The sequence below is a fragment of the Bos mutus genome, chromosome 6, assembly GCF_027580195.1.
Source record: "Bos mutus isolate GX-2022 chromosome 6, NWIPB_WYAK_1.1, whole genome shotgun sequence".
In the NCBI taxonomy this organism is placed as follows: domain Eukaryota; kingdom Metazoa; phylum Chordata; class Mammalia; order Artiodactyla; family Bovidae; genus Bos; species Bos mutus.
The window spans coordinates 115,456,038-115,467,284 of record NC_091622.1 but is presented as its reverse complement, the minus strand read 5'-3'; the positions used below and the strand labels follow the sequence as shown (position 1 = coordinate 115,467,284).

Below are 11,247 nucleotides of genomic sequence, written 5' to 3'. Positions count from 1 at the left end.
CCGAGACCACTGGCCTAGGCAGGCCTCGGCCTTCCACCGTGGGGGCTGGGTAGGCGGCTGTCTGTGCAGACGTTGATGGTGGCTGCGTCCCTGGGAGGCAGGCTCGGGAAAGCCAGCACCTCGTGGCCGGCACTCAGAGCCGTGCAGGGTGTAGTCCCCTGGTGGGTCTCTGCCGAGGCGCTGATGGGCCGCGGGCCTGGAGACCTCTGGCCTAGGACCAGGTTTAGTGTGTCTTGGTTTTCTGGAGAGTTCTCTCCAGCGGGTGAGAGGGATTCTCTGCCTTAGAACAGGAGAAGCTGGAAGAGCTGCCGACTGGACTGAAACTCATGGATAAAGCTTTGTATGAGTTTGACAGGAAACTTAAATCTGCGAAGACAGCTTTTCACAGAAAGGGGGACATTATTAAAAATCTGTCCAGGGAAGTGTCTGAACTGAAGGAATTGCTCAGAATGTCTGAAGAAAACAACCAAAGGTGGAAACATCTGTTTCAGCTGTTCCGGGAAGGACAGGTGTCCCTGGACGTGGCTGACGCTGAGCAGGGCACCCGTGGCCATGTCCCGGAGAGCCCCAGGCCCCACGCACAGAGCCCCGAGCTGGGGCTGCTTGGGGACAGGTTGTCCCACCTGGAGGGGGGAGATGGAGGCGCCACAAGAAAACGCCGAGCACCTGGGGCGGCAGGAGGCGCGGGTTCGAGAGCTGGAGGGCTTCTTCCTCAACTTCCGGGGCTTCCTGGAAGCCTGACAGGTTCACAGTACGAAGGCCGGTCGTCCGAGTGCCCCCCAACCCCGGGAAGGGGGCCTGGAAGCTGGGGTGGAGCTGGCCTGACCTTCACCATGTGTATGAGTTCTGAATAGTAGTGTTGGAAGACAGTGTCCCAGGGTGGGTGATGGGGTTCCGAGGCTGTGAGCATCTGCAGTGGGGTCTGGGGGGCAGGGCAGGCGTGGCCTGAGATGAACATCAAGGACCATGCTGTCTGGGGTGCCTGCATTCAGCAGCGAGAGTGCAAACCACGCTGGGCGCAGGGTCACTTTCCCAGTAGGAAAGGGCTGTATAAACTGAATTAACCATCAGTACGGCAGGGCTTGGGGCTCAGCTGGTAAAGAATCTGCCTGAAATGCAGGAGACCCTGGCTTGTTTCCTTGGTCGGGGAAATCCCCTGGAGAAGGGATAGGCTACCCACTCCAGTACTCCTGGGCTTCTCCGGTGACTCAGATGGTAAAGAATGTACCTGCAATGCGGGAGACTTGGGTTTGATCCCTGGCTTGAGAAGATCCCCTGGGGGAAGGCATTGGCAACCCACTCCTGAGTTCTTGCCTGGAGAATCCCATGGGCAGAGGAGCCTGGTGGGCTGCAGTCCATGGGTCGCAGAGAGTCGGAGATGACTGAGCGACTGGACCGAACTGAACTAACATCTTAAAGATATTGAGCATCTGTGCACGCGTAGTGGGGCTTACACGTAGACGGGAGAGGGGACCTGGGAGACTGACTTTGTCAGCTCAGCTCTTTCCTTCTTTGTCTCATATCTTCTATAAAGGAATTTAAAATTACTATTAGTGCTTTAAAGAGATTTTCTCAGTAAAATCCTGCATGTGAGCTTAAGTGAGTAAAATAAACAGACCTGTCAGCGTGCAGTGGTGATTTAGCATGAAAATATCAGAAAGCAAGGAGTTATGGGCCTCCCTGGTGGCTCACTGGTTAACAATCTGCCTGTCGACGCAGGAGACACGAGTTGGATCCCTCGTCCCGCAGGATCGTACGTGCTGCAGAGCAGCTAAGCCCGTGTATTACAACTTCCGAGCCTGCGCGCTCTAGGGCCTTCAGGCCGCAAGTTCTGAGCCCACACGCCCGGAGCCTGTGCTCTGCAATAAAAGAACCCACTACCGTGAGAAGGCTGAGCACCTCGGTGACGAGTAGCTGGCAATTGCCCTTAAACACTAATGAAGACCCAGCACAGCCTAAAAAAAAAACAAAAACAAGGAGTTACAGTGTGAAATGTGGAAAACCTAGAATGAATAATTACCCCTAGGAAGCAAAAGGGCATCCAACTGCAGATGATAATAACTTTAGTTTTATTGTACTTTAGAAAACCATTTTTTAAAGGACTTTTCCGGGTGGTTCTATGGCTAAGACTTCAGGCTCCCAATAGAGGGAACCTGGGTTTGATCCCTGAGCTCACACGCTGCAACCAAGAACTGATGCAGCCAAAAAAACACTAAATAAAAACGGAAAAATCGTTCAAGCCAAATCCTTCCTAAACGTGTTGGACGAGGCAGGGCTCCGACATCACAGCTCCCAGAGGAGGGATCCCAGGGGGTGGGGGGAGGGCAATGCTGATGTGGCCGTGGGGGCGGGGCATGTTGATGATGGTATGTGGGGGGTATTCATGGTGGGGGTTGGGGGGCGACGGGGTGCATGGGAATCTCTATATCTTCCTCTCAATTTTGCTTTGAACCTAACGCTGCTCTTAAATATTTTTTTAAAAGTAAAAGTGAAAAAAATAAAAATAAAAGATAAAAGTAAAAGTGATTTTAGGTTGAACTCCCAAAGAAATTGTTGATATTTTGCAATTTCTGATCTATAAAAGCAGTAGATTCATGTGTTTGCCAATTAAAATAGAGTTTGGTCTTTAAAAAATACACAAGCATCTGGAAGGCATGTCCTGTTCAAATGGAAAACAAGAGAACAAGAACTCTTCGGAATGAGAAGCGAGTTAACAGCAGCTGTGGATCACGGGGCTCTGTGAGCACTCGTGTCCATCAGCGTTCCGAGTGCGTGCTCGGCCTCTGCAGGCGTGTCTGACTCCTTGCCACCCTGTGGACTGTAGCCCGCCGGGCTCCTCCATCCGTGGGGATTGTGGGCACTTGTGTTCTAGCAGCAGATGGAGTGAGTGACCGTCCAGGAAAGCGAGCCTCTGGGCGGAATGTTTACAAGGGGCTCTGAGTGTGCACCGGTGCTGGAGGCAGTAAGGCCCTCCTCCCCGGGCGCAGTGAGACACTGGCGGGTCTCACAAAGGGCAAGGACCGCGTGCTGTGGCCCAAAGACAGACTGGCCTGAGGCAGGAGCAGGAACCCAGGAGATTTCTGCAGACCGCCGAACCCAGCCCCCTCCTCATCCCCGCCCCCACTGCCAGCGCAGGACACACACGTTCAGACTGCAGCACCCACAGAGGCCATGGTCATGGTTTGGAGGACTCAGGATCTTTAAGATGTTAGTTCAGTTCAGTTCAGTTCAGTCGTGTCCAACTGTTTGTGACCCCATGGACTACAGCTCACCAGGCCTCCCTGTCCATCACCAACTCCCGGAGCTTGCTCAAACTCATGTCCATTGAGTCTGTGATGCCATCCAACCTCTGACAACCCTTCTCCTGCCTTCAATTTTTCCCAGCATCAGGGCTTTTCAAATGAGTCAGTTCTTCATATCAGGTGGCCAAAGTATTGGAGTTTCTTCACCATCAGTCCTTCCAATGAACACCCAGGACTGATTTCCCTTAGGATGGGCTGCTTTGATCTCCTTGCTGTCCAAGGGACTCTCAAGAGTCTTCTCCAACACCACAGTTCAAAAGCATCAATTCTTCAGCGCTCAGCTTTCTTTATGGGCCAATTCTCACATCCATACATGATCAATGAAAAAACCATAGCTTTGATTAGATGGACCTTTGTCTGCAAAGTAATGTCTCTGCTTTTTAATATGCTGTCTAGGTTTGTCATAGCTTTTCTTCCAAGGAGCAAGCATCTTTTAATTTCATGGCTGCAGTCACCATCTATGGTGATTTTAGAACCCAAGAAACTGAAGTCTGTCACTGTTTCCATTGTTTCCCCATCTGTTTTCCATGAAGTGATAGGACTGGATGCCTTGATCTTCATTTTTTGAATGTTGAGTTTTAAGCCAGCTTTTTCACTCTCCTCTTTCACTTTCATCAAGAGGCTCTTTAGTTCCTCTTTGCTTTCTGCCATAAGGGTGGTGTCATCTGCATATCTGAGGTGATTGATATTTCTCCTGGCAATCTTGATTCCAGCTTGTGCTTCATCCAGCCCAGCATTTCACATGATGTACTCTGCATATAAGTTAAATAATCAGGGTGACAATATACAGCCTTGATGTACTCCTTTCCCAATTTGGAGCCAGTCCATTGTTCCATGTCTGGTTCTAGCTGTTGCTTCTTGACCTGCATACAGATTTCTCAGGAGGCAGCTAAGGTGGTCTGGTATTCCTGTCTATAAGAATTTTCCAGTTTGTTGTGATCTACACAGTCAAAGGCTTTGGCATAGTCAATAAAGCAGAAGTAGATGTTTTTCTGCAACTCTTGCTTTTTCCATGATCCAGCGGATGTTGGCAATCTGATCTCTGGTTCCTCTGCCTTTTCTAAATCCTGCTTGAACATCTGGACATTCTCGGTTCATGTACCGTTGAAGCCTGGCTTGGAGAATTTTGAGCATTACTTTACTAGTGTGTGAGATGAGTGCAATTGTGCAGTAGTTTGAACATTCTTTGGCATTGTATTTCTTTGGGATTGAATGAAAACTGATCTTTCCAGTCCTATGGCCACTACTGAGTATTCCAAATTTGCTGGCATACTTGAAATTTGAGCGCAGCACTTTCACAGAATCATCTTTTCGGATTTGAAGCAGCTCAGATGGAATTCCATCACGTCCACTAGCTTTGTTCGCAGTGATGCTTCCTAAGGCCCACTTGACTTCAGACTCCAGGATGTCTGGCTCTAGGTGAGTGATCACACCGTCGTGGTTATCTGGGTCATGAAGATCTTTTTTTTTTTTTTAGGAAGATCTTTTTTGTATAGTTAATTCTTCTGTGTATTCTTGCCGCCTCTTCTTAATATCTTTGGTTTCTGTTAGGTCCATACTATTTCTGTCCTTTATTGTGCTCATCTTTGCATGAAATGTTCCCTTGGTATCTCTAATTTTCTTAAAGAGATCTCTAGTCTTTCCTGTTCTATTGTTTTCCTCTATTTCTGTGCATTGATCACTGAGGAAGGCTTTCTTATCTCTCCTTGTTATTATTTGAAATTCTGCATTCAGATGGATATATCTTTCCTTTTTTCCCTTTTACTTCTATTCACAGCTATTTGTAAGGCCTCCTCAGACAACCATTTTGCTTTTTTGCATTTCTTTTTTTGGGGGATGGTCTTGATCACTGCCTCCTGTACAATGTCACAAACCTCTGTCCATGGTTCTTCAGGCACTCTGTCTATTAGGTCTAATTCCTTGAATCTATTTATCGCTTCCACTGTATAATCGTAAAGGATTTGATTTAGGTCATACCCGAATGGTCTAGCGGTTTTCCCTACTTTCTTCAATTTAAATCTGAATTTGGCAATAAGGAGTTCATGATCTGAGCCACAGTCAGCTCCTGGTCTTGATTTTGCTGACTGTATAGAGCTTCTCCATCTTTGGCTGCAAAGAATATAATCAATCTGATTTCGGTATTGACCATCTGGTGATGTCCATATGTAGAGTTGTCTCTTGTGTTGTTGGAAGAGGGTGTTTGCTATGACCAGTGCGTTCTCTTGGCAAAACTCTGTTACCCACTCATTAGCATATGAAATTACCCAGCCTGTAAAAACTAACCTTGCCTCATTTCACCACCTCACTGGCCCTCTGCGATGGCCCACCATCTGTCTGTGGAGTGTGCTTCTCCCTGAGTCTGAGTAAATCCACTTCCTACCTGTCACTGTCTCTCACCGAATTCTTTCTGCAATGAGGCATCAAGACCTGAGCTTCACTGGGCCCTGACACCAGGTTCCGTGGGTTGTGGCTGGGTTCGCGTCCCAGTCTGAGGTAAACGTTTCGCTCCTGGCTTCCACTCTCCCGCCGTCAGCTCCAGAGCAGGGGGTCTAACAAGGCCACTTTCGCCTTGTCCAGCGGGTGGTTCCCAGGTAAGCAGGGGAAGGGAGGACGCGGAGATCGCTCCAGGGCTGTGTCTGAGCAGCTGGACGCCCCCTGCGAGGCAGGCAGGAGAGGAGATGCCGGCTGCGGAAGGGCCCAGGTCCCCGGCGCCGCGCCGGGTGAGGGGCGGTGGTAGCTGGAGACCCTCTCCCAGTCAGCAGGGAGAGCCGGACCCGGGAGCACCAGACCCTCGCGGTGGGTACAGGCCCTGGGAGGGCCCTCTGGCCGCCCGACCTCTGGACGCACCGCCGCCACGCCCGGGCCGACCAATGGCCCACCTGGAGGAACAGTCTCTGACAAGGGGCCCACAATTCGTTTCTTGAGTGATCAAAAATGCAAATTCTGTGGGATTCCTATTCAGTTCCAGGTGAGCACGGGCGCCCCAGGGCAGAGCTCAGGGGCATCTGACAGCAACGCAGGGGTCCGAGCACAGCGGAGGAGACCCTGGGCACCGGGCCTGCTTCCGGAGACGCTCTCCCGGCCCAGGGCGGCTGGGGCGGCGGTGGCGGGCCAGGCGCCCTCCCGTGAGTGTCCGCAAGGGGGCGGTGTGGGCTAGCGCTCCGGGGCCCCAGGCGGCCGACCGCAGCCTGCGGCAGAACCCAGAGGGCGTGGGAACAGCCCTCCCCGCGTCCGAGCCCGCTCCCCACTCCTGGCTGCTCCTGGGCACACGAATCCACCCCTGCTGGCCCCAACCCCTCCTTACATCGCTCGCTACCTTGTTCATCTCCAAGGTCATCTCAGAGGCAGTGACGTCACCCTGCTTCCCCCTCCTTGGCACAGGTGTGCTGGGGTAGAATTCCACTTCCGTCCTATCATTCTAAAGTGAGGTCCAATCCAGAGTCTGCCGTGGCCCTAAGGAGGTTTCCCCACACCTCAGGCTCCCTCCCTGGGGTGGGCTCACAGAGGGTCTCTGGACTGGGGGACCCTCAGGAGCAGGGGGGCCCAGTGTCCATTTACAGGACCCTGAGACCCCAGCTGTGTCCCAACCACCCGCCCTCAGAGCCCAGAACACTGGAAACCGGGTCTCCATTCCAGGCAGGATGTCAGGGGGGTTTCTTGAAGGAATCTGATCATTTAGAGATCCTGCCAGGTCACCGAGTGCTAAAGCTCGCAGTGCGGGATCCCCACCCTCCTGCCCAAGCACTCGGCCACTTTACCCAGACCCAGAAGTCTCAGGGGCCCTTGGAACGTGAAGATCAGGACAAACAAATAGGAAAAGGGGAACTGGGAGGAAGCAGAGACCACTGGCAGAAGACAGCTTAGAAAAACTGAAACTGTTCACCTCAGATTGGGACTTGAACCCGGATGACACCCACAGAACCTGCTTTTAGGACCTAATGAAGCTCAGGCTCTTGATGTCTCATCACAGAAAGAATTCAGTGAGAGACAAGATGATGGGTAAGAAGCAGATTTATTCAGATTCAGAGAGAAGCACACTCCACAGACAGAGTGTGGGCCACTGCTGAGGGCAAGTGAGACCGTGAAATGTGGCCTGGTTAGTTTTTATCAGTTTAGTTCAGCCGCTCAGTCGTGTCCGACTCTGCAACCCCATGACTGCAGGACACCAGGCCTCCCTGTCCATCACCATCTCCTGGAGCTTACTCAAACTCATGTCCATTGAGTCGGTGATGCCATCCAACCATCTCATCCTCTGTTGTCCCCTTCTCCTCCTGCCTTCAATCTTTTGCAGCATCAGGGTCTTTTCCAGTGAGTTAGTTCTTCGCATCAGGTGGCCAAAGTATTGGAGTTTCAGCTTCAGCATCAGTCCTTCCAATGAATATTCAGGACTTATTTCCTTTAGGATGGACTGGTTTGATCTCCTTGCTGTCCAAGGGACTCTCAAGAGTCTCCAGCACCACAGTTCAAAAGCATCAATTCTTCAGTGCTCAGCTTTCTTTATGGTCCAACTCTCATATCCTCTCACATACATGACTCTCACATACATGACTACTGGAAAAACCATAGCTTTGACCGTACTGACCTTTGTCAGCAAAGTAATATGTCTGCTTTTTAATATGTTATCTAGGTTGGTCATAGCTCTTCTTCCAAGGAGCAAGCATCTTTTAATTTCCTGGCAGCAGTCACCATCTGCAGTGATTTTTAAGCCAAGAAAGTAAAGTCTGTCACTATTTCCATTGTTTCCCCATCTATTTGCCATGAAATGATGGGACCAGATGCCATGACCTTAGTTTTTTGAATGTTGAGCTTTAAGCCAACTTTTTCACTCTCCTCTTTCACCTTCATCAAGAGGCTCTTTAGTTCCTCTTGCTTTCTGTCATAACGGTGGTGTCCCAGCAATCTTGATTCCAGCTTGCACTTCATCCATCTGGGCATTTCAAATGATGTACTCTGCATATAAGTTAAATAAGCTGGGTGGCAATATACAACCTTGACATCCTCCTTTCCCAGTTTGGAACCAGTCTACTGTTCCAAGTCCAGTTCTAACTGTTGCTTATTGACCTGCATACAGATTTCTCAGGAGGCAAGTCAGGTGGTCTGGTATCCCCATCTCTTTAAGAATTCTCCAGTTTTTGTGATCCACACAGTCAAAAGCTTTGGCGTAGTTTTTAGTTTGTATAGACTGGGTAATTTCATATGCTAATGAGTGGGGGGATTATTTCAATTATTTTGGGGAAGGAGTGGAGATTGCCAGAAATCGGGCCACCGCCCACTCCGTGGTCCTATGACCTCGCCTTGGAATTGTCATGATGCATCTCTGTGTGTCACTGAGCTTGCTGATTGAGGTTCAAGGTCTAATCAAAGTTGACTTGTCTGCCGTCTTGGACCCATTTGATTCTAATTGGTTCATGTTGCGTCCTCAGGCTGTGTCATTCTTTCAGAAGGTGTCCCTGCCCCTTTCCCTCCTGTTAAAAAACCTTCATTAATATCCTCAGGAAGGAAAGAGAAAATTATGTATTCATGAAGCAAAAACCAGGTGCTTTGAAGAAGGAATGTTACAGAATATAAAGAGCTCTTGGGAATTAAAAAGACCATCATAGAAATTGAAAATTCAGTAGAAGAGTTGGAAGATAAGGTTAAGGAAATCTTGGAGAAAGTAGAGCAAAGAGTTAGGGGGAAAAAGTTAAAATAAGAAAAAAAAAAAAACAAGAGAAGAAAGTACCATATTAGAGAACTTGTCTAGCAGACCTGAGGCTTCCCTGGTAGCTCAGCTCCTGCAATGCTGGAGACCTGGGTTCAGTCCTTGGGTTGGGAAGATCCCCTGGAGGAGGGTATGGCAACCCACTCTAGTATTCTTGCCTGGAGAATCCCATGGACGGAGGAGCCTGGCGGGCTACAGCCCATGGGATCACAAAGAGTCAGACATGATTGAGCGGCTAAGCACAGCACAGCTAGGAAACCTGACATTTGCTTAAAAGAAATTCTAGAAAGAGAACTGGAAGGAAAAAAATAATCAAAGAAATAGTGGAAAAGAGTTCACAGAAATTTGGGAATTCCCTGGCAGTCCAGGGTTTAAGATTCCATGTTTTCATTACCGAGGGCCTGGATTCAATCCCTGGCTGGGAAACTGCTGCTGCTGCTGCTGAGTTGCTTCAGTCGTGTCCGACTCTGTGCGACCCCAGAGACGGCAGCCCACCAGGCTCCCCCGCCCCTGGGATTCTCTGGATCCCTGGGCAAGAATACTGGAGTGGGTTGCCATTTCCCACAAGTTGTGAGGTCAAAAGAAAGAAAGAAAGAAAGAAAGAAAAAGCTTTTTCACAGAAATTAAACCCGAGTCTCCAGATTGAAAGGAGCTACTGAATGCCCAGATCCAAACACGAAAATAGATGCATAGTAAAGGCACAGCTGAGCAGAATTTCAGAGCCCTGGACACAAAGAGGAAAGACCTCCCTGGCAGTCCAGTGGCTAAGACTCCATGCTCCCAATTCAGAGGGCTGGGTTTCCATCCCCGGTCGGGGAACTAGATCCCACGCACCACAACTCAAGATCCCTCAAGCCGCAATGAAGGTAAAAGATCTTGTATGCTGCCACTAAGACCTAGCACGGTCAAATAAATAAACATTAAAAAGAACAAAGAACCATCAGACGAGGGTCCAGAGAGAAAGGACAGGTGACGTACCAGGGGCCAGGGGCAGAACGACGCCAGACTCCCCACAGCTGGAAGACGGGGTAAAGCCTCTCAGTGTGCTGTGCTCAGACTCTTTGCAACCCTATTCTCCTCCCAGCAAGAACACTGGAGTGGGTTGCCATGCCCTCCTCCAGGGGATCTTCCCAACCCAGGGATCAAACTCAGGTCTTCCACATTGCAAGTGGATTTTTTTTTACCAGCTGAGCTACAAGGGAAGCCCAAGAATACTGGAGTGGGTAGCCTATCCCTTCTCCAGTGGATCTTCCTGACCCAGGAATTGAACGGGGCCTGCTGCATTGCAGGCGGTTCATTACCAGCTGAGCCACCAGGGAAGCCCTGACAATAGAGGGCTTTGGAGATGGACTGGCGGATTCTGTACAGCTAGAATTCTATATCCATCCAGAGTGAGGGGAGCTTTTCCAGTTGTGGTGCCGCATGGTGAGGAGCCCTTGCCCACACCTGCAGTCATGCCACCCAGGGGCCCTCTGCAGTCAGAGCCAGTCTTCTTTGGACATGAGAAGGCAGCCATGGCCACAAACGAGGCCACAGCCTCGGTAAGGTGACTGGGCCTGGAGGTGACGGAACCATGCAGGCTGCAATACGAGCTACTGGAGCCTCTTCCGCTTCTGGGCGTCTGCTGGTGTGGACATCCGAGTTTCAGTGAAGGGTGGTAGCCACGTAGCCCGATTTAGGCAGTCCACCAGTCCATCTCCAAAGCTTCGGTAGCCTATTATCAGAAACGTGTGCGTGAGGCTTCCGAGGAGATCAACAAACCCTCATCCAGTATGACCTGACCCTGCTGGTAGCTGATCCCCGTTGCTTCTAATCCAAAAAGTCTGGGGCTCCTGGTGCTTATGCTCGCTACCAGAAATCCCACTGACAAGACATCATGAGGATCAGGGTTCACCTTTATAATACAAAATGTTGTGGGATTTAAGGTTTCAGGGGGAAAAAAAAGAGTGAAGGGAGAAGAGAGAGACTTTGAGAATGACAAGGCCTCCAACAATTCACATTCCTGCACCCTTTCTGCAGGCTTCTCAGGTGGCTCAGCAGTAAACAATCTGCCTGCCAACCAGGAGACACGGGTTCAATCCTCAAGTCAGGAAGATCCCCTGGAGAAGGAAATGACAACCCACTCCAGCATTCTTGTCTGGGAAATCCATGGACAGAGGAGCCTGGTGGCGAGTCCATGGCATCACAGAAGAGTCAGACACGACTTAGCGACTAAATAACCCTTTCTGAGGAAGTGACTTGATG

General features: G+C 50.1%; 1 pseudogene; it reads left to right on the top strand.

Annotated features, from left to right (window-relative positions):
* The first annotated feature begins 10,457 nt into the window (after positions 1 to 10,457).
* LOC138988186 (small ribosomal subunit protein uS9-like) lies at positions 10,458 to 10,870 on the top strand (annotated as a pseudogene).
* The last annotated feature ends 377 nt before the right edge of the window (positions 10,871 to 11,247 follow it).